This window comes from Aulonocara stuartgranti (genome assembly GCF_965226115.1).
Source record: "Aulonocara stuartgranti genome assembly, chromosome: 7".
Classification (NCBI taxonomy): domain Eukaryota; kingdom Metazoa; phylum Chordata; class Actinopteri; order Cichliformes; family Cichlidae; genus Aulonocara; species Aulonocara stuartgranti.
Genome location: NC_138945.1, coordinates 31060649 through 31084078, shown reverse-complemented (window position 1 = coordinate 31084078; position 23430 = coordinate 31060649). Strand labels below are relative to the sequence as shown.

The 23430-nt window shown below is 38.8% G+C and overlaps 1 protein-coding gene across 2 annotated transcripts in view; it reads right to left on the bottom strand.

Annotated features, from left to right (window-relative positions):
• cntfr (ciliary neurotrophic factor receptor) overlaps positions 1 to 20096 on the bottom strand; it is a 227353-nt gene extending 207257 nt beyond the window's left edge. The window contains exon 1 of one of the 2 annotated variants that reach the window (XM_082538883.1): positions 19825 to 20096. The gene's annotated coding sequence lies outside the window, so the exon portion shown is untranslated. Of the gene's footprint in view, positions 1 to 6582; positions 6610 to 19824 lie in introns of those variants that run through there. The other variant, XM_082538884.1, reaches the window with a different exon arrangement.
• Between the last annotated feature and the right edge of the window lie 3334 nt (positions 20097 to 23430).

Here is a 23430-nt window from a genome sequence, read left to right as displayed (position 1 = left end):
GTGCTACAATATGTTAATTTGAGAGAGCTCGAGCCTCATTACTGGAGGGGTCAATATCACTTTAAATCAAAGCTTCATAAATGCTGTAATTATGGTGTTATTGGCAAATTCACCCAGACACATAAAGCAATACCATTTTAAAATGCTGGCTAAGACCCTTCAGTAATTCTGAACTGCATTTATACTGAGAAAAATATGTAATTAAAATGTGACCCTCAGGTTATATTACTTAATACAATCGAAAAAGTAATGGCTGGGCATCTGAATCACATCATATAAAACACGGTAGCTATCCTATAAGGACATTTTACTGACAACTAAGCATTTAAATATAGTAGAAAAATAGTATAGGATAGTATTTTTTTAACTCACTGTAACATAAATTTCTCTGCAATTTAAATGCTTCATATTCCAAACAGCATATGTAGAAAGAAAAACACAGTCGTGCAACATATTCCTGCTTCTCATAACCTTAGAAACACTCACATATACTGAATACAGAAGCTAAAAATCAGTGCATCCTTAATTAAAACAGCCATCAGGGCAGTCAAAAATATATCTTTACTGGTTTTAGTGCTGCATTTCACTTTCCTCAGACACAAGTTTGATATTTTCTGTTAAAAAAGAAAAAAAAAATCTGTCTCCCCCTTAATTACTCTTCCTCTGTTCTTTGCTCACCTACCTGTGTCTCACCACATGTGAGAAACTAAAATCTGATTGCTTCAGTTTCATAAGCCTGTTGGCTCCTCGCCTCCTCTACTCCTTAAATTTTTAATGAGTGAAATTCCTTTGAAATGTAAGTGTAGCCATACAATAATCTATAACTTTTTTTTGTTACATCTAACTTCCAGTGAAAAGTTAAAAAGATTAAAGTAAAGTCAGACAAAATATATTTTTAAAAGAGGCATTTTGTTGACATGCTGTTCAATGTCTTTTTGACATTTCTTGTCTTCTTTTTTTTCCTTGTCAGAGATTATAGCACGGTCTGTCTGTTGAATGCCAGATTTTGTTTAACTGTAACAAATGCTCAGTGATATAAGAAGGGTTTTACAATTGACAGTTTAATAGATTGTCATCACTCCCAAGCTTGACTGTAGATTTCCATGGCTTATAGTGGCTTTAATTAAATGACAATCCCACTTTTCTTGAAATAACTCATAATCAATACATATGAGTGCTTTTTGCATGTTTGAGAAACTCAATAAGCTGTTAAATCAAAGGAACTAAACTAAAACATGGTCTTCTTCACAGCCTTCCTCGCCTACACACAGTATAGCTGCACTAAAAAAGAGAAATGGATAGTGTATCATGATCAGACTTCATTAAACTCATGTCTGAGTCACACATCAGAAACATTTCTCACTGCATCCAATATTTCCAGCTACAACAGGGTATCTGTGGTCTATTTCTTTTTTAACTAAAAGGCAGATGATAGGAAGTGGACACATGATCAATTTTAATCATTTGTTAATGGCAAAGAGCAACTCCACACTAGCAAGATCCAGAGTGTTCAGAGGTTTTAAGACTTTGAAACATGGAGCTTGTACTAGAGCCAAAAACTTTCTTGCTTCTGGGAATTTGGTTATGGTGAAGAAAGTGCACACTAAATTTAAGAATGAGTTCTAATTACACAAACATCAGGAGGAATGGCTGACCTTTAACCAAATTCAGATACCAAGTGTTGTGGAAATTTAACAGAATGAAAGGATTCATTTTATTTAATTCCCAGTCAATCACCATCAGTATCACCAATATGTCAGCTATTAATTAACTGAGGAAAACATCATTTTTAAATAATAACATTTTCAATGAGTTACTGTATGTGCTTAAAAAAAAGCTTTTTTCTCAACAGGAAATGGTGTAGTACCTCATTGCATGTGGATACATGAACATGTTCAAACTGAGCTGCGTTGGTTAAAAATGCCAAGTGACTAATGAACTAAATGGTCCTGATGAGGAGACCAGACTTACAGATTCTTTTCAAAGCCATTGGCAGCATGCTTACAGTGTTATGATCATACTTTGGGTATAATATTGTGCCTTGGAACTCTCTAGTCCAAACAACCTTATATTCCTTCAAGAGGAACCAACCTGGATTCTGCATTATAAAACTGTCTGGCCCTCAGGAGCTGATTTGATTGACAGTGATTAAGGCCAGGTTTTCACAGACACACTGGTCATATATTCCTTGTGAACAAAGTTTTCAAATGTGCCACAGGTGTGCACTGTTCCTCAAGTCCCACGTGGTTTGTTTAATCGGATTAAAGGGATTGCAAAAAACATGAAAAATATTACAGTGTGGCCCATTATGTCCTTAAAAATCCATTAAAACCAACGAGTTGAAGAAAAGCACTAACAGTAAAAAACCATAACATTCTTAGTCCACGTTAGTTTAGGCAAGTAGAACATAATCTTAAAGTAGTGCTAATATATAATAATATGTATGCACAATTTGGATTTGGTGCTGCAGGCAGGGACTACAAAGCTGGCCTGTTAATCTGTGTGCTATATTGTAAGACTTACATTCTTAATGGGAGTGTCACATCCTCATGAGAATCCCTCATGCCTGTCCTTTGAAAAATAAGATCTAAAAGCCTCTTATACATTAAAAACTATTCAAAGAACAAAGTCCAGCACAGCCCTAAGCACTAGGTGGGAATTACTGAGCAAAAAAAATGTATTTTTATGTTTATATTCCTGACTGAAGGTTGTCTGTATATGTGGAAGTACTTAGTACATAGTGCACTGTACATCAAAGAAAAATCTTCTTGATTTGGAAGCATGGTAAGTCTAACATGAACAATGTCAATCACCTTAACTTTAATGTATTTTTATTTTATTTTATTTTCAAATGCCATTTGACCCAGTTCTTCTGGGCCTACTTTTTCTGTTCTTTTTTGCCTTTGCTTGTCACACAAATTATTTTAAAAGAGCAATGCAGATTCGAGACTGGTTTGGCTTACAGTCAAGCTAATTTAGTCATGCATTGTTTCATAGGATGTTAAATCAGATGATATTGTTAGACTCATGACACATTTCAGGAAACAGAGATAGAGATTATTGTCAGAGTCGGAACGATGTGATGATAATTGAAAGACTTAGAATTCATGCCAATTAAATTGCTCCCCGTAAGCTTCATCCACAGCCATTTATCACTGAAATTATGTGAGAGCAAAAGCTATTCATGAACTCTGACTCAGCAGAATGTGTGCAGTGAGCCCATATTCTTGAGTATCAAGTCCTAGTGCACTGAAAAAACTGATTATTTCAAACTAATTAACACCCCTCCAGCCAGTCAGGATGGAGTGCACACAGAGGCCACGGTGTTATTTAGGAATCATAACTGAGAGGGAAATTTTCACTACGAATATTTTTATGATGCAAGGTTGTGGAGCAATAGACCAATTTGCTTCATCAAAGTATCCAGTTAGTCACCCTTGTATACAAGGAGTATTGCACAGAAGGATCTCACCCTCCCTCTTTCTCTTTATAATGACCTCTCTGATTCTTACACTTTAGCTGGTTATGTTGTCAAATTTTTCGTTCAATTTCCACTTAGTTCAAAATGTAAATAATCGGCTTTTAAAGATAAACCTACCAATTACATACAGTTTCTGTCAGATCCTTCCCGCATGCATACAGACACACGCTCCTTATGCTTTGTAACTAGCATCTTAAAGAGGCTTTCCAGTCTTGACAGCTCAATTTTCTGATTATTATAGCATAATTGTGTCAGTTAATGGGTATTCTCATATTTCATTTAGATTTTTCTTTTTTTATGACAAAAAAATCTAGTTTGAGGCCATATTACTTCTAAGCTGGCAATTACAACAAATTGCTCCTAGTAATGGAGAAATATGGTTGCTTATGATAAGTTCCATATGGACACTTTTTTTCTACATTTCTGTCTTTTTGGGCTAGCAGTCAGAGGATTTATGCAATAGTGGACGGCTGTAAATCACACCACAGACACATATTTAAATGGAAATATGAGTACAACAGCCTAGTAACACAAAGAACCGTAGGTTCCGTAGCATAACAGGCGTACACACACACGTTAATGAATCATGAAGGTAGCTTCGAGTATGAGTGTGAGTGCAAACACACAAACACATTCAGACACATGCACAACTTGTCAAGTCAAGCATTACCAAAGGGCTTCGGTATGGATTTTACACTTGAGCTAAACCTTCCTGACTTTTCTCAACAATACAGAGGCCTCAAACCATGTCAGCTTTCCCAATGCCATTCACTTAGTATTCACAGACAATTCACCCTCTGGTTTAAAACCTCATTTAGGAATGCTGTTTATGGAGGGAGGTCTGAAGAATATTTTAATATCATTATGTGGTGTCATGTATCTACTTTAATGGACTGAGACAGGCCATGAAAAGACACATTTTTACAAGCTGCTTTTAGAAACCACAATATTCCTCATATGTACAACAGTGTTAGATGTTTGCCAGAGATTTTAAAAGTAGCACCGGAAATATCCTACATGTACTTATGAGAAGGCTTAAAACTGAGATTGTATTTTTTTTTCCCCATGAGCACAGCTCTAAAAGCTGGAGAAAAAAGCAATAAATGATGAACAAAAAACAAACATTCTTACTTCTTTGAAAACTTCTTTCTCAGCTAGCAATAAAATGTTAGTGGTTTCCTCTTTTTTCTTTCTTTCTTTCTTTCTTTCTTTCTTTCTTTCTTTCTTTCTTTGCTTTTGGCGTTCTCAAATGAACACTGAAGCAATCTGATACTCAGAGGGACTCAGAGTATGTTGGACTATATAACGTCCATGACCAATAATGATATAGGAATGTGTTATGAGGAAATCGAGGCATTTGTCATGGAGGAACAACAGAATGTGCGGCAGGAAATTGACTGACTGTTCAACATGGCTTTGCAGTGAAATCGAATCCACTCATGTCATGCATGCACATTCAAAGACAGACGTTCTATTTAAACATTTATATGGACTTTGTGGCTGTGCTTTTACACAAGCATATGTGCACATAAAAAAAAGTTTCCAGTAAACAACAAATACTTGCAAACTCTTTCTGGAGCAGAATGCTGTTCTTCAAACAGAATTTAAGATGAAAAGATTAAGACTAAAAAAAGATTATGTCAAACATGGTACATAAACAGAGGCATCTCATCAACAAAGAACGATAACGTTGCTAAAATTATGGCCGGGACGGCTCATACTGTTTGTGCCTGCCAGCGATGGCACCACTGCAGGTGGCTGTTGAGAGCAATCATAGAGCCACAGATGGAGCATGTAAGGTTGCATCTGGAGGGAAAGATGGCAGAAGGCTTGCATGACTGGAGCCTCTAGGCTCTCAGCTGATGGGTCCATTGGTTTTCAAATGTGGCTTCACCAGAAAAACATAATGAACACAGCAGTGGCAGAAATCAACTGATGGCTGTAGCATAAGAGTCAATGCTTTTTATGTAGTAATATTTATGAAAACATGATTAAAAACGAAGTATTGTAAAACTGGTTGTGATTACTGTTTGTCAAGATGTTTGCACGACAAACCTTTCCAAAATGTGTTGTATCAAAAAGGCAGATTTGGCTCATGACAAAAGAAAAGTTGAGAAGGACATGCTTACAACATTATGCAAACGAGCTATGGAAAAGCAGAAGGGATTTGATTATATTCACTGCAAAATATGAAACAACAAAACAAACACACATCAAGCGTTTATCGATCTGCACTCAGTAACCAAAAATTAAATGACAATAGAAACGCAATGGCAGAAAGGAGCAGGGCTACAGCAGTGCCCATGAAATGACAAGGGGAATAAAGGAAAAAAATAAAATATGTACTCCTAATGAGTGGAATCGCAGAGAAACAGATGGTGTGTTCATCTGGTGTTTGGACTGAGGTTTTTATCCACCAGACATCAATTTATTGGCCGAAGAACTGTGCCGCTTCAGGCAGCCAGTTTACATGCTCTGTCCGGTTTTGTTGTTGCTAGGGTTGCTTCGGTATTGTAAGACTCAGTGATCATTTGCTGGTTGATATCAGTGTGAGGAACATACATGTCCAAGGTGACCTTTTAAATTACATTCTACTGCATGGTAATGTGAAAACACTCCAGGCTTTTATTGTCTTGGGAAAACTGACATTGAGTAATGTGCATTGATTTTAATCACAAATTAAAATCATGTCAATAACCTGAAATGTACTGAATCTAAATGCAATGTGCATTGTCACTAAGCTCACACATATAGCCACAGACCTTTCCACACAAATATGCAATCTAACCTAAAATCCTTTCATCTATTTTGGAGCCTATCCGAGTTACCACAGAGTGAAAAGCAGGGTACCCGCTGGACAGGCTGCCCGTCTATTGATGGGCTAACACAGAGATACAGACACCCATTCATGTTAACACTCACACCTACTACCAACATATTTAAATAGTGGAAGACACTCACAGAAATCATTAAAACTATACAGAGAAGGACACCTATCAGCGAAATGGAACACAAGACCTTCTTGGTGTTAACCAGTGCACCACTGTGCCATCTATAACCAGATACAATTGAAGAAACAAAAAAAAGGTACACACACTCACCAACTGATGGAAGCTAGAGTCATTTAAAGGGTCTAAATCCATCTTAATTTGTTTTTAATCCTTCCTGATAAGTAGCTCTTTTCTACTTTGGCTCAAGTCAAAGGAAGCTGAGTACTATGTGTCTCTCATACACATTTCCCCAGCAATACACACAGAAAACAAGAACAGTCATGTTCTACCAGAGGGAGGATCACGGGAATACGAGAAATGGCATCTTAACTCCGACATACCAGTGTGCATGAAAAGGTTCATCAGGGTGTGTTGGCTCGCTGACTATTGTCATTGTAGATGACATCACACAGCACTTGTTGATATATACATGTACACATTTGCGCAGAGGATATGTGAAGTCTTGTATGTATTTATGCCTGTGTAATGTATAATGTTTGTGTCTGAAAGTGTAGCATTTGACAGGTATATGTCTCTTTAGCCACAGGTGAAGTGAGATGATAACACTGCTTGGAGAGACAGTCCAACAGAATGGGTTTATTTACCCATCTCTGTGCTATTTTCTTGATTGTCTGAATTCTGCACTGGGTATGTGTGAGAAAAAGAGTTGCACAGACACACAAGCACTCAGACAGAAACTTGCACAGAGGCCAACATGTGAGCAATCAGACAAATAAATATGGCTCTACACATTGGCAAACATCTGGGAGGGGTCTGGGATCTTAGGCATCTTGCCAAGGTAAACAGAGGAATTTGCCAACCTTGACATTTTTGGTAGTAAGAGATGCCTCTCAAGGTGACAGCTCTCACTAGGTGTTAGTGGGAGATAAGCAAATTTGTCATTGTGAGAATATCAAAGGGTAAAATCTGGAGATTAAAAAAAAGAAAAAAAAAGTGTGGATGCAAAAGAAAAAAAAATGCAGTTCCCCTAGCTGCTACTTGAGGCTCCCTCTAAAACTCAGTAAATCCATATAAAATGCCCAAACAGAGATTATTAAAATGCATGTTTACAGCCAGCCACATTGACTAACAGTTGTCCTGATCAGTGTTCGGCCTCAAACACTACTTTAAGTATATGCATGTCTCTGTTTTGTGTGTGCTACTGCACCCTTTTAAAGCACTGCCTGATTATTATTTCTGTGTGGTATGGACCATCAAAGAATTTTGTGCTTCAGATTTGGTACGTGAAATTCTATTTTATTGATCCACTACTTAGCTCTAAGTAGCTGATATGTCTCTCTCTCTGTGCCATACCCATACAGTTTGAATTTGAATACGTGCTACTAGCGCCAGCTGATAACTTGGCATTCATTTTCATCCACATAAGGCAACTTTTATCTTTCAAAAAACATCAACATAGCATCAGCCAAAGTGCTGATGATTTAGTTTAAAAGTCTGGAAAGTAAAGTGTCACATCTATCTTTTATAATGCCTATGACACATTTGCATGTGTTTGTGTTGATGATTATGCTAGGCGTCATGCTATGATCTATCTTCCTTTTTTTTCACAGCGACATTAAAATGGTAACATACTGGCATACAGTAAGATACTAATCACCCATTAGTCTGTACTTGAAAAAGCCCACCTACCCAGATTTAGTGAAGAAAAACAAGTTAAAGAACAAAAGTGTTTACATACTCACAAAACAGTCTCTGTGTTTAATGGAGCAGTAAGGCTTCTTTTGTCTACTTGCAACAAAGTTGTGTGTGCACTTTTTTCTATACTTTATATTCATTTTCTTTTGTATCCACGATCTCATTTTGTGCCTGTTGTTTGTCAACAACACAGGAGACACAAAAACAGGTTATGTAAATAATCCTCTATTCACACACTTTCACTTTTGTGCACTGCAATGGTGGTGTGTGAGATGATTCTTTCCTTTCACCCTGACCACCTGTTGTGTGAAGTTCAGTGCATTAGACAACTATTGCATTCTGTGATGACAAATACGTTGCAAAAATAAAAACCCAAACCCCTAATCAGGTGAAGTGAATCATCTTTTTTTCCTTCTACCTTTTCTGTGAAATGAGTCAGACGAGGGCAGACATACATGGAGACAAGTTTAATAGAGCGTTATATACTATTACCAAACCGGACAACTGAGCAACTCTAGTTTAAATATTATTTATTGGGTGGGTTACCTGAAGCAATCAGAGAAAATTGTAAAAGAAATAATCACATCTATAGAATGATATTTATTTATTCATTTATCTATATGTGTTCAAAAATTACTTGCTTTTGCAACATATTCATCTTCATAGGTTTTATGTGGCTTTATTGCAACAGTATAAAGCACCTGTCTACTTAGTGGCTTTAATGGAAACTCTGCTTCAGACTTTAAGGAAACTTTCTGGATGAATGAAAATTGCCAAAAAGAAATCGTCCATTAAAATGAAAGTTGAAATGGTTAACATAGTATAAAATAAAACCCTACAACCTCAATACTTATACTTATTGTAGCAGACATGAATTTCTAGTTGACAAATAAACAATACATTTAATTTTAAATTAATTAGAATAATGAAGTCGTCATGAAAACAACTTCCGCTTACCTTTGTTTTTTGCATGCTCAGCTCTTGCAAACAATTAATCCCTTGTGAACCTCGGTGATAGAACCTGACAGGGTTGCCAAGCAATTTGGGATATGATTGCAAATCTATTAGAGGAACATGGAGGGACTGTCAGATCCATATAACATATTAGGAGCAGATGAAAACATCTCTCACAGGTGTTTGGGCCGGCACTCTTAAATAAAACATCCCTCTCATAATTATGTTTTTTGATGTTTAAATCTCTGCATATTTCTGTTGCCTAATCTGCAGAACAGGTAAACCCATTCCCCTTCACACTCTTGTCTCTTTCATTCACCCTAAAGTTTTCCTCTCTCTTTCTAAGACCCCACTTTTCTCACTTTAATCACCCTCCCTCCCTCTTCCCTCTACCCCCTTCTCTTTCTCTGCCTGCAGTAGCTACCCAATAAAGGATGTTGTTAATATCATTAGGCAGACTTCCTCTCCGGCCAAGCGCCCAGCCCACTCCCTTTCAGCCATAATCAAGCGTGCACACTAACTATCAAAGGAGACATTGCTAATAAACTACCACAGTGGAGCAGAAAAACACACACGTACGCTCCTGCCGAGAAAATACTGTTGGCTAAGCGCACTAAAATAAATGTGTGCGTGTGCATGGTTCTTGGGGATAGGATTGTGGGGTGCTGGTGCGGGTTACACAGACAGCACTAATAAACTATACTCCAAAGGCAAACAGTGTAATGCAAATGTGCCACTTAAGTATCCTAAATTAATTGGGGGCGAGGGACATGTACATAACCAGACATAGCTAATAAAATATGCTGTGAGAAGTGGCAAATACTGTCAGTTTAGTGGGTTTAAATGATAGATTGGGGGGGGGGGGGGGGGGGTTAGGCAAGTATGTGTTTGGACTGCAGACATTTGCTGTAAATCACTTTAAATCAGTCCTAAAACGGTTGTGCACATTGTCAGCTATATAGCTTGAAAGTGTTTGGTCCTGACAACTAAAAGCTACAGTGCATATCACTCTAAAGGGAAAACGTGATGCAATACTGTAAGCATGGAGGACGTTTAAACAAGAAAAAGAAAGGCAGGAGGCCAATGACATGAGGCTGTTACTACAATATGCTGTGCAAAAAGAGCAAATCTGTGCACACAATAGAAAGAAACATCGCATTGGCTTTTCCAGTTTTTGTGCTTTTGCTGCATCGTTTATTCCTTTAGATAAAAACAAAGACACAGATATGTTAACTGATGCAATAAATAATAAAGAAGCTGGAAATATCCATCCGCTTGCACACCAATTTCTTTTACCTGTTAAATAAGATTTCCAGTCTCTCAGGTGTGCACTCTTTCAAATCAAATGCTGACACCTGTCTTGCTGAAACTAAAACCAAAGTTTCCCAATTCTGCAGAGTTGAAGTGCAGAGTTCCAAACTTCATCTGACATAAAAACTGTGTGCTGGAAGCTTCATGACATGATTTTACACGGCTGATCGGCTCCTATGAGTGCAATGTGTATGTGAGCCAGTACCAAGTTTAATTCTTAAAATTAGAGACTACTAAATTGTCAAAAGTTTTAGAAAGGAACAAAAAATGGCTATATAATGACAGCTATGTTGCACCAATCATCCAGCCCTAAACATCCTACCATACAGATTAGATTGTATAAAAAAAATATTAAAATACAATGACCCAGTTTAAATAGTTCAGCCCCCTCTTGTGCACCGACAGCAGTTGGAACTTTTCAGTGTTATGTGGCCACTACTGAGCTCCACTGTCATGCTTTATTTATCCCTTTCCCTTCTGCACTGTAATGGAAATATAAAAGGGTACATTGATTAGTGTTTAAGGATCAGGCTTTAATAGATTAAAAGCCCTCGGCTCAGAGAGAGGCACTCACTCACACACAGACATACACTTATACACACACCAATAGGCAAACTTATACACACACCAATAGGCAAATTTATGGACGGATATTGAAAGAGATGGACACAGTCAGTAACACAGAGTAGCTTCATTCATTTGGTTGAACAAAAACATTGCATGGACAGAAAACTGAGCATACATATCTGGAGCCAGCAGCGCAAAAAGCCAGAGCCCCAAGTCTTTCAGCAACCGGCTTTCTAACGTATTTGAGATGGGATGGGGGGGGGGGGGGGGGGGGGGGGGGTTAATAAATATCTGTAAAACAAAAACGAAGACAATACAAAGTGGGGACCATGGTGCTAATATCCCAGTTGATTGGGAATTCATGCATTTTGAACTTAGTACATTATTAATAATGTGGCATGGTCCCAGACAGTTTCCACACACATACACACAGAGGGGTGATGTCAGTAAACGTTAGAAGGCTCTGTTTCAGCATCCCACTGTAGTTATTTTGATAAAATGTGTTTCGCATTATTATACATACACACACACACACTACACTTTATGCACTTGCTTTCAGGGGATGATACACCATCATCAAATCTGATACACAGCATCCATTTTGACATGTTTGAAAACACCAAGTGACTGAAACTGTACTTCTGAGAAATGGCATAGTCTACTTAAAGTGCATCCCCCCTCTTCATTTATTCTCGCCTGCCCTTGTCTCCTAGCTGAGAACTTAAATTCCCACCTATACCTCCATTGTCACGTCTTAACTCCAAGAAGCACCTCAACTCCAAACCTATCCAGCATGTCCCCTTTCATTTTCTCTATCCTTTGCAGCTCTTCCTTTTCTCTGACCTCAATCCTGCAACTGGACATAATGGTGTTCTAGCATTTTATGTGCTCTTCCTTTTTCCCTTTGCCCAGTCATTTCTCCAGTCTTTTCAAGCTTTACACTCATCACAGTCATGTCTGCTGATGGTCTTGCCTAACCTTTAATCCCCCCCCACACACACACGCACGCACACACACACACACACACACACACACATTCCACACCATTTTCAATTGCTACTACTCTTCCTCCAATGTTTGACCGCAATCACACTTGATGTGTGCCGACTTTCTCTCTCCAGCTACTTTCCTTCAAGTTCCAATCATGCCCAATGGTATCAGTCTGTTAAAATGTCTTCTGCTCCATAATTGAATCTCTTGTGTCCTTATACTTTTCTTCATCCACCCCTCTGACCAAAACCGCTTTTGTTGTTAGCCTCCTCCTCACCTCTTGACTTTTCATTCCAGTTCTCTTCACTCTTTTTATCTTTCCCTCAAGAAGACATACTTGTAGCTATCCCAAGGCTTAATCTTGGCCATCTCTTGAATTTCCCTATTCTGCCTCAGGTGAGAAAATCTTTGCCTTTTCTTAAACTCAACTTTTCCATTTACTTCTCTTCACTTTATCTTCCCCTTAAGATTTGACCACAACCTACTCTATTAGTACTTCCAACTGATGTTTGTGTCTCACTTCTTCAGTTGACAGCTTTGCTCAAGTGCATTCAAGATTAAAATTGGTTATTTCAGGAGAATGATCAAATTCCCTTTCACTACCAGTTCTTTCAGTTGGCCAGTTGGTGCTTTTATTGTGATCTATTTTTTTTATAACACAGGGGATAAATAACAGTAAAACCCACACATTAAAAAGTGCCAACAAACAAGAGTCATGGCCATTTTACACAAAAGCACTGCAGTTACTTATCAGTCCAATCTAAATGTTGAATGTAAGTAAGCTACACATCGAACGGGTCTGTGTTCACTAGGAGTCTAACCAGGCTCCTAAATCTCTGAGCTGCTCATTGAACACACTGAATTTTGGACCTCTTCATTATGCTTATACGTTTGAGGTCTTAAGGAGCTTCTTTGTTTTTACACCAATTATCTGACAAATAATATGGTTTGCTGTGAAATTAACAGCACTAACACAATGTCAAAGAATAATGAGCTTCAAATTTATTACTGTTAAATGATAACTTAGTAGTCAAACTTATCTTCTAGAAGGAGTTTCTGCATCTGATAACTGATGACAATGGCCCTCTTTCACATGAAGTCCAGGATTTAAAAAAGTAGTAAAGCGTTTCTACGAATGGTGCACGTGTAAGCCGGAATAAACTTTAGACTGTATGTAGTCTAATGCTCTTTTAATGTCCCATTATACTGATCATAAATGCATCCCCAATCTGTTTATAGGAGCTCTGTGTAACCTCAGAACACTATTGTGGCTAATGACACATGCAGCCTTTAAGTGGACTGCTGTGTTGCTCATGTCTGCACACAGTTTGTGCTTGCACACTTTGTGCGAGCTTGCATCAGCCAAAATAGTGGTGAGACATACAGAAACAAAGGAGAGTCGTATCCTTTTGATTTCTGAAGAAAATTTGGCCTGAATCCTTCATATTGAAGTGCCTCCTTCAGCTGCTAGGGGTACCTAGTACAATCAGGGGAGGTCTGTTTTTCAAGTTAATTATTAGCCATTTGTTTGCTGAAAATAAAGTGTTTAACAGGTGAAATAGGTGCTATATACTCTGTACCAGCTACAGCAATGTAACATGTGCAAATGAGCTAAAACAAACAACATTTTCAGTCACCTGGCATGAACAGATTTTAACCTTGTAATACAGTGGGAATTTTCACAAAGCAAAAAGGATATTTTCCAGCTATTCTTTTATGTGCCGTGAATGCAAGATAACACAAGAAAGTTATGATTATATTTTATATCTTACATATGGAAAAAGAAAATAATGTGGCTGACATGTGCGTAGGGAAAATATAAAGATAGCAAGTTAGTCAATACAACTGAGCAGTTAAACTCACAATACAGAGGGATTAGTGGATGCACCACACGGCACGCATACACTGCCCCCAGTATGATTCTCCCACATCATGTATTCCTATACAGCATACATAGTGTACTACATTATACAGTTGCCTTAAGGCAAATTACCTCCAACAGTTTATTCTCAAGTTGCACTTATATAAAATGCAGTAAATCTGAAAAAACAGTTTAAATATTTAAAACACAAGCCCTGAAAAATATAGTAAAATACACAAATTGCACTTGGCTGTGTAGATAACAGTGTGTGGCTGCTGTCAGGTACAGCACATTTTCCTCTGGTATGCTAACAGAATGTGAATAGCCTTCAGAAGCTGTGCGCAAATCCACCTCAAAGTGTTTGCCCCCTACTGGAGGAGGCAGCTTTTGTTTGTGTTTGAGTGTGTGTATGTGTCTAGAAAGCTGGGAGCTCGTGTTGGGGGGGGGGTGTCAAGTGATGCATATTCATAAACTTTTTTTTCTTGATTTCCCTCCTTTTATCCCTCATATGCTTTGATCAGAAAGTTAGGAGTCAAACTCTCCCATCGCCTGGGCTGCAAGAATGCTACAGGGGCTGAATAGAGAGCTGTCTAAGGATAAAAATACAGCCGAGCCAAGCAGATATGCACAGTGTGACACACACTGACCCACTAGCACACACAAAACTTGACAGATAAAAAGGCTGTTTCTCAAAGACAGAGAAACAAGCAACTTGACAAATAGAACAAAAAGCCAACATTGAAAAGCTCAAGCTTAGAAAAATGCCGGGCCACATGCAAAAAGACTTAAAGTTTGTCTGTCTGTTTGTGCGCTTGCTATCACAACCCCATACAAAAAAGGCTTTCTTTTAAATAAACATTCAACCTTTTTTTTCAGAATTGAAGGTCCTGATTCAGTCTTTTATGGCATTAGAGAAAGGCTTAATATCTGCATGTTCTTGACACTTTAAAAGTGTACAAAGAAAGTACAGGAGCTTTTTCAGATTACCAAAATAATTACACACCGACTCTCCCTCTGAGCCAGATCTTTGTGCACAGGGTGTAGAGAGGAAACAGTCGTAAAATGTAGATCTCTGAAATGCATGTGAGGCGGCTTAATTGGGGCCAAATCTTAACAAAATCTTGTCATGTTTTCACACCCTTAGGTGCAGTTAGATAAAAGCACACAGCAAGTGGCACATCTAACTAAAGAGAGAGAGGGTAGACAGAAAAAGCGTGGGAGCTGTGCATTGCCAGAGAGAACGCTGACTTTTTAATGTGTGGCTGTTGGGAGGCTTGTTGCATTCAAAGCTCTCGCCTGCATTTGTTTCACAGCGGCGTATAAAATGTCTGTGATGCGTACATGTACACACAAATATGCTTACCAAAACCTCATATTTATTTCTCGCTGTCCATTCTACTATAGTTCCATTGTTGGGTTAGTGCTTGAGAGCATTTCATCAAATCTGAATCCAGCATTAAATCCACTTATTAAATCTAAATCCTTTCAAATCCCTTATTAATTGCAATTATCGCCATCATTTTGTGTTATATTTACACAAGCAGATGAAGATCTAAATATTGAAAACTAAAAGATTTAGATCAGATATTTTTGTTAGTGGAGAAAGCTCAAAAATAACAGTTGTATGGTATGCTAATTAATTCTGATCCTGAAAGTGAGATGAGCAACGGGCACAATTTTCATTGTAAATATGTTTAAACTACTTCTTGGAGTACCCAATTCTGCGCTATTAATTTGATAATTATCAATTATGGATTTGTGATTATGACACTGCACATACTGAAGCTGATCTCACATCTTCAAACAGATTTCTCACCAGAGAAGAACCAGGTGCACATTATGATCCTTCGGTTAACTAATTGCACAACAGCCAAACAACCATAAATATAAAGCAACAGTTGTTTTAACAATGGACAGTAAGTTTTTTTTCCTCTTTTGAAATATGTTTGATTTTTATGATGAGGAAAGTCTTTGTCTCTCCGTACCTCCCCAGCTCTCCGTCCAACCCTCTCCACACCAGCTTCCAATTTGTAGCCTTTGTGTACATTACAGCACTGAGAATTACGGCCCCCATGCCCTCCTCTGATCAGACCCATGCTTGGACATCTGTCGGAGGATGTTTATCCAGGCAGTAAGTATGTTAGGGGAAATATTATCCTAGTTTTATCTTACCTTTCTTTTGTGTTAAATATAAACATCGACATTGCAAAGTGGGGATTGGACAGGAGAGGCGGGGAGCAAAAAAAAAAGAGAACAATGGCGCTATAAAAGGGGAGTGTGAGCAACGAAAACAAAACAAAAAAGAATAGATTGCAGAAGAAACCTGGACTTGGGAGGTGATGAGCTGGGTGGGGGCGGGGTGGTGAAGGGAGGAAGACAGTTTGAGAAGTGTGTAAATCACACTTGTAGGTGATAATTACAGAAACACATTTAAACCTTTCAGTTTAACAACTTTAAAATTACACCACGGTGTTCTTGTCGGTCACTACGGACTTCTCAGTAAGATGTAAGCAACATTTTCTGTCTTATTTTCCAAGGTTATAAAAGAGGCTTTCCCCCTCTGCTGCTCAGAAATTCCATTCCTCCACCAAAAATGTCTTAATAGAGACAGAAGTAGTAAAACTTCCAATTTCAGAATCAATGTCCGAATGTCTAGACAGGTCTTTACAGTCTATTAAAAATCAATATACAGTTTATGTGTAGCATGGCTGTTTAGTGCTTGGCATACAGGCATATAGAGACGGACACACAGATGCTTACTATGCACTCAGGCACACACAACCAGTTCTTCATCTCTTTTTCTCTTCTTCTTATCTATAGCTCTCTCCCTCTCTCTTTCACACACACAAACACAGAAATATGCACAAACACACTCAAAAGTTGATGCACACATAGACCTTTTCCTGTCTGGTGTTGCTTCCAGCCTAAAACCAAACCATGTGTGGGAGCTATTCTGTGCTGGCCTAAACTGTATGCCCCATTGGTGATAGGTCCTTCCACTAAAGACTGGAAAGAGGCTTATTGGAAAGATATGGTTGGGTTCTTTTTACCGCTTTCTGTCATATGACTTCATTTTGTGTTGTTGACAGCAAGGCTCTTTCATTTATTCTTTGTTTTTCTTTTTGTCTATTTTATTTGGTAATCAATATCATTCGCCTGCTTGGCAGTAACGTTCTTATTTACAATGCCAGAAGTACGGGTGCTGAGGGTGCTGCACCCGTAAGTTTTATTATATATTCTGTTAGTTTTTAAAATTCTATCATTTTCAGTTAAATAAGTTTAGAGATTCTTCTGTTATTTAGATTCAGTGATGTTCCTGCCCACATTGTGGTCACCACCCTTTGAAAGAAGGGCAAATATACACAAAACCTGGTTATGCAAACTGCAATTTTACTTCTTACTGAATTCTTGAAAGAAAAAAAAACATAGCAAAACCAAGCAAATTCTCAAAATCAGCAAGCAGCTGCTAAAACACTCACAATGAGAACCCATGTATCTTGGCTCTGTCTTTGCTGTCAAGAGTTAGGCTAACATATATTAAGCTAACAATTCGATTTTAATGGCATGGTGAAAAGTTTTAGAAACTTGAAACTAAAAAAGCATACTTTTGGAGTATCTCTTGGAGTATCAAAAGGTAAGACCAGTTTTTCACATTCTGCTAATATACAGTCAGCATTAATGATAAATAGCATGTTATTAAGTGTTAGTTGATCATCTCATGCCCCTGACTTTCCAGAGAATGTAATGTTCCTCTGATCGTCAAAATAGTTTGTAAATGTGGCTTTCTGAACAGCCTGTGGAGAGCTGCCATTGGCTGTTGCTGTTATTTGAGGAACTGTGGTATCCTTGTTATCCGCTCATCATTGATTTTGCAAAGAAAGGGTGACCCAACTCATAGTGACATCTCCACAGCACCTCCTACCAGAAGCACATTCTCACGGTTGTTCTGATTTAGACCCACTCTCTATCTACCTATCTTTTCCTTGCTTGATTTTTTTTCCCTATCAGCCTTTCTATTTGCACACCCTCCTATTCCCCCTCCACCTCCTATCACTCCCTCCTACTCCACCACCAACAAGGCATGAAAACGGCGCTCCATTAGGAGTGCCTGGGCTAAGCCCAGTCAGACACATACTGCTTTGATCAGCCGTGAGCTGGGCTAAACACCCCACTAAACTCCCAGTCTGAGAAAGGGGGTATTGGGGGGGGAGCAAAACTAGCAAAAGTTAGTTAGAGATGGGACCGGGAAGATCAAAACAAAGAAATGAGATGGAAATGATGACAGGATAAAAGAGAAATGCACTCAAACATTCTAGGAAGAACTCATTTTTCCCAAACTGCCCACGTATGTCCCCCCATCACTTTTGTCTTCTGTCATATTTTCTTTCACATCTCTTTTTTATCTCTTGCATGCCATCCTTTTCCCCCCATACAGGCAGCCTCCTAAATATATTGCTAACAATTTCAGGTGTACAGCTCATACAAGTTAAGGAAGGTTTGAATTAATTCCTGAGGTAGCATAATTGGTACAGAGAAGATGGCATATAGAAGCCACCTCAACAAAGTGTGTCTCTTTTGTCATTAAAAAAATATTTCGTACCCACTTCTGCACACTGACACTCACAAACAAACACACACGTTGTGGAAGAGGAAAAAAGAAAGGCAGGAAGACAAGCCCAGTGACAGACGATACATAGAGACCAGACCTCCATAACTGACAGCAGTTTAAAAAAAAAAAGAAAAGCCAGAGCTTTCAACATTCAGACAGGCAGATACTAAACCAGCAGCAGCAAAAGAACAAAAACCTTCGGTCTTTTGCTCCCAAGGAGTGAAGAGAAAAGGGATTTCCGCTCAGTGCTAATCAATCAGGTTGTGATAATGGCTCCCATGCCTAGCTGTCGACTGGAAGGGTCAAGGCATCCCGTGACCCAGCACCCAGGGCTCAGGGGCCAAAGCCCCTCTCAGAATAGCACCCCAGGACAGACTCCCTGGGCTAATTGTCCAAGCCAGTGTCAGCCTTTTCAATGCCCCCCCTTCTACTTTCGCCTTCATTCCTCTGTCTTTCTTCTCACTTTCCCTCCCCTCTTTCCCTCCTCACAACTCTGCGATCCTCTCTCTTTCTACGCAACTAAGGAGTCTACTAAGTATGCCAGCATATACCAGCGTGGGGGAGAGAAATGAGACAGAAAGCAAGGAGCTGAATGAAAGACCTTTTAGAACTGAAGCGACACAGATGAATCAAGGGAGCTGTGTACACAGGAAAAAGTTAATGAAATAACAGAGACAGAAAAAGACAGTGAACAGGGAGAGCGTGTCAAAGAAATATCAGCGGCTGCAACAGAAATGAGCGGGAGGGAAGTGAGAAGGGAGGATGAAAGATGGAGGGGGGGCAGTAGGACAGAGAGGGACAGAGGGATACAAAGAGAGTGGGACAGAGGCGATACGAAGAAGGGGAGGCTTTAAAACAGTCCCCTTTCTCCCAACACATCACTCATATCACTGGAGTGCAGTGACAGGTCTATCTACTTCCATCTGCATATCAATAGGTTTCTATTAATCATAGCCAGAGCAGCGTGTGTCGCAGAGAATCTGCTCAACATCAGTAGACTGACCATCACAATGCAGCTGGCATGCAAGAAATAAAAAGAAAGAAATGACACACACACACTCACACACACAGAGAGCGCAAGAGTCCGAAACAAACCCCACTCCAGCTCCGCGCAATGGCATTCCTCTCATTCCAAGTGCATGCTGCTAATTAACAGCATTAGATCCCACAGACAGAGGGAGAGATTGATGGAGAGGTATTCCAGTGTTGCACTAGAACCACATCTCTCTTCTGTCGTTTCTGGCTGCTCTTCCGTTCTTATTTATTTACTTGCCCCCCCTCAAAGCACCTTCTATCAAGTCCCTCTCCCTTTCACAGTCACTGTCACATCCCGGTCAGACAACGCTGAAGAAGAGCAAAGTCCGCAAATGTGAATAACATATGACAATCAAAATTGGTTACTCACTGGGAACCTTTTTCTTTTTCTGTATTTCTTTTTTTTCAGAGCTGTCAATCGTTATCCTCTTCTCCACTGTAGTAAGGGGAGTGTGTCTATCCTGGCGAGTGTGTGGTGTCAGTCCACTAGAGGAAAGTTGCCGTCTGCGTGCGTGAGCATGTGTGTGTGCGCGCGCGCGTGCGTGAAGAGAGGACGAGAGAGAACGGGTGCGTCTGTCTCTGTGTCTCGCACTGCTCTGACTGAGCGAGCCGAGGCTGTTTTAAACAGGCTGCTCTCCCCATGTGACCAGCCCAGGCACAGGCAGGAATACATTACTGAGATACACACGCTCTCTCTCTCTCTCTCTCGCTCCCTCTGCCCATACACACACCGTGTCCACAGTGCACCCCCTAGCCACCACTCAGGGTAATGTTGGGAAAAGCCCTCACACACAGCATGTGCACGCCCACACAGACACAGATATATATGTCCATACATATGTGTATCAAATACGTATGAATATTGTTTTGATGCACTTTGGACAAAAATTTCCATACACTATTTTCTTTTTTAATTTCACATATTATATATAAATATATATACATATATATAGCTATATAGTTGTTTTTCCAAGTGACTCTAACTTTTCTTTTCCTGAAGTCTTGGTGGTTTCTTCACACCTGGAAGCACTGACCTTTTCAGTAATGGAAACCTTTTAAAGCTGACCTTCTGTTCTGAAGCTGATTCAACTGCACCACAGCTACTACACCTTAAGGAACAACGATGGAAAACACAACAGATGAAGTGCTTTGAGTGAAATATAGTAGCTACGAAGAAGTGCATTCTCAAAAAGCCAAATATAACTTTAAAAGTTTAAACCTTTCATGTGACGGTATGACTTTGGAAGGCGATAGATTATTCTCTTTAAAAATGCAGGTAGTACAGTATTCAGACTGCAGATATACCACCAGATATCCAGTGAGTTCCTGAAAGGATTTATCTTTAATGTTCGACTTCAAGTGGCAAACTTCTGTTCTTGAGAACCTTTGACTGAAATAAATATTTTCTGTGATTCCACAAGGAGCAATGTTCCAGGCTGAAAAATGAAACCAATGTGGAAGTATCAAAAACAGCTCCCTAAATGGTTACTGTAAGTGGGCTCCAAAAGTTAGCCAATCCCTAATTATTTCTAGGGACAAATGCTAAACTTCACACTGGAAACAAATATATTTATAAACAGATACAAAAACAAACAAACAGGGGGGGAAACACTGTAGCTAGAAGCTCAATATTAACTACTTTAAAATATTTTTAAAAATCTGGCTAAACAGTTGAATGCCCGATGATCATCCAAAGCCTTATTTTTGACATTTTTTAAAAATTATGCTTTTGAAGATAAATTTAATTATTATATCAATTTATTTATTTTTCTAATCACTCAAAATTGTATTGAACCGTGACCCCATAATAGGGTGTGGGGGATATGTTCGAATAATTCAGGTGGCCATTTTTAGTTCAACAACCAGCAACTGACAATTTGTGCATCTTATGAAATAAATGAACTGTGACTGAAATTAAACAAACACGTACAAGTGAGTAAACAGGTGATAATATAATGGGATGGGATCTATGAAAGAAGCAGCAACATATAGAAAGGAAGAAATGAATAGCTCTGGAAGCTGTAAGACATTGGAAAGTAGACTTCAACATTGGTGCTACAGTATTAAATATCCACCAAACAGTACCAGATGTCTACAGCAGCGGTCCCCAACCTTTTTTGCGCCACGGACCGGTTTATGCCCGACAATATTTTCACGGACTGGCCTTTAAGGTGTCACGTATTTGTTGTATTTTGTTAAATACAACAAAATAAAACTAGTACCGGTACCGAAAAAAAGAAGATTTATTCATAACTCACATGAAAAGACCCACCAAGTTAATGATAAAAATGATAACAAAATAACGCTAAAAACCGATAAAAACCCTGAAAACCATACATTTCACACCTGAGCCTCAACTCTCGCGGCCCGGTACTGGACCGGTCCGAGGCCCGGGGGTTGGGGACCGCTGGTCTACAGTACTACATGGACTGGTTTTACTAATGGTAATCTCTGTGTGCAATTCATTATATGTAACAAGAGCTTCATATCTGATGCTCACTTTAAAAAGATGAAGACAATCTTCTTTCCAAAGACTTTTTTGTTGTTTAATAGAAATGATTTATTATAAATCTCTGCAGGTATTGCCACCCTCAAATATTACATTTTGCATTTCAGCAGCAAAAACAACAAACTTCCCTGGCTGTAAACAAAATTAAAAAAAACAAACAAACAAACAAACAAAATCTGTGCATAGAGGTGCCATTAAGGGTAACTTCATTCTTCTGTGGTGTTAGACTGTTTCATTTGCTTTTGTCTCTTCATATAATCTCAGATTGACTTGATGGCATTAAAAAAATTGGGCCTTTCTGGAGGCCATACGTCTCTGGGGTCCACACCATCTGCTGCTGAACTCTTTGTTCTTTTTGTCGCTGAAGATAGTTCTTTCGACTTTGGTTGTCAGATGCTTTGCAGCTGGTACTTGAAGTGGAAATAAGGATTGACTAGGGGGTCTACATCCCAATTCCCAGCATCTATACTTTCAGAAATGCTTCACCAAGCTTTTCCTTGGAATAATGCAACTGGATGACTTTGTTTACTTATCTACTAAATGTCAATCAGTCGTGTTCAAAGTTAGGTAACAAAAAGTAATTCGGATTTCAATTTTGTGAATGAAAAGTTTCTATAGTTGTATATAAAGACTGAACAGGGTGATGGGAAAAATAAAGAAATGGATAAGAAGTAAAAACATTCATACTTAAGTTGAATTACTCTTATGTGTGACTTCTGTTCTTTTGATCCCCAACACAATTTTGCCTAGAGGAAAAGCCCATGGAGTGTCTGATTTCAACAGTGAACATCAACATATCATGATAAGCTTCACCTGACAGACAAATGCTTTAACTCATACTCAATATTGGATGCATTCACAGCTCCACTCTGTGATTCAAAGACTGATGCAAGGAATCAAATAAAAGTTTCCAATGTCAGGGTCCATTTAGAGCAACTAGGCCAGATAGTCTCTGCAGGCACATTTCTAAATATCAGCCACACTTGTGTTATATTTGGGACTGCAAATCAGGTTAAATGTTACTTTCCACATTTCCCGTGGAAAATCACAGTCAGAATTTATTTGGTTAAAGTCAAGATAAGGTATGGATCATCAACCTCCTGACTACTTACAGGGACGAAATATGCCCACTAGTCTCCCACCTTTGACAGTAACCATCTTCTTCTTTTATTTCTTTTCTTTTCTCTGTGCTATGTTTGAACCTTAAGGAAACAGACCCATATATAAACCTAGCAGAAAAAGTAAGTTAACTTTTGTTTAGTTGAGAATTTTTGACACTTCTTCTAGAAGTACATTTGTTAGGTCAGACACTGATGCTGGGCTAGAAGGCCTTGGCTAACTGTCTCTGTTCTCATTCATCCCAGAGGTGTTCTATTGGGTTGATGTAAGGACTCTTTGCAGGTCAGTCAAGTTATTCCACACCAAACTCACTCACCCATGTCCTTATGGGTCTTTCTTTGTGTACTG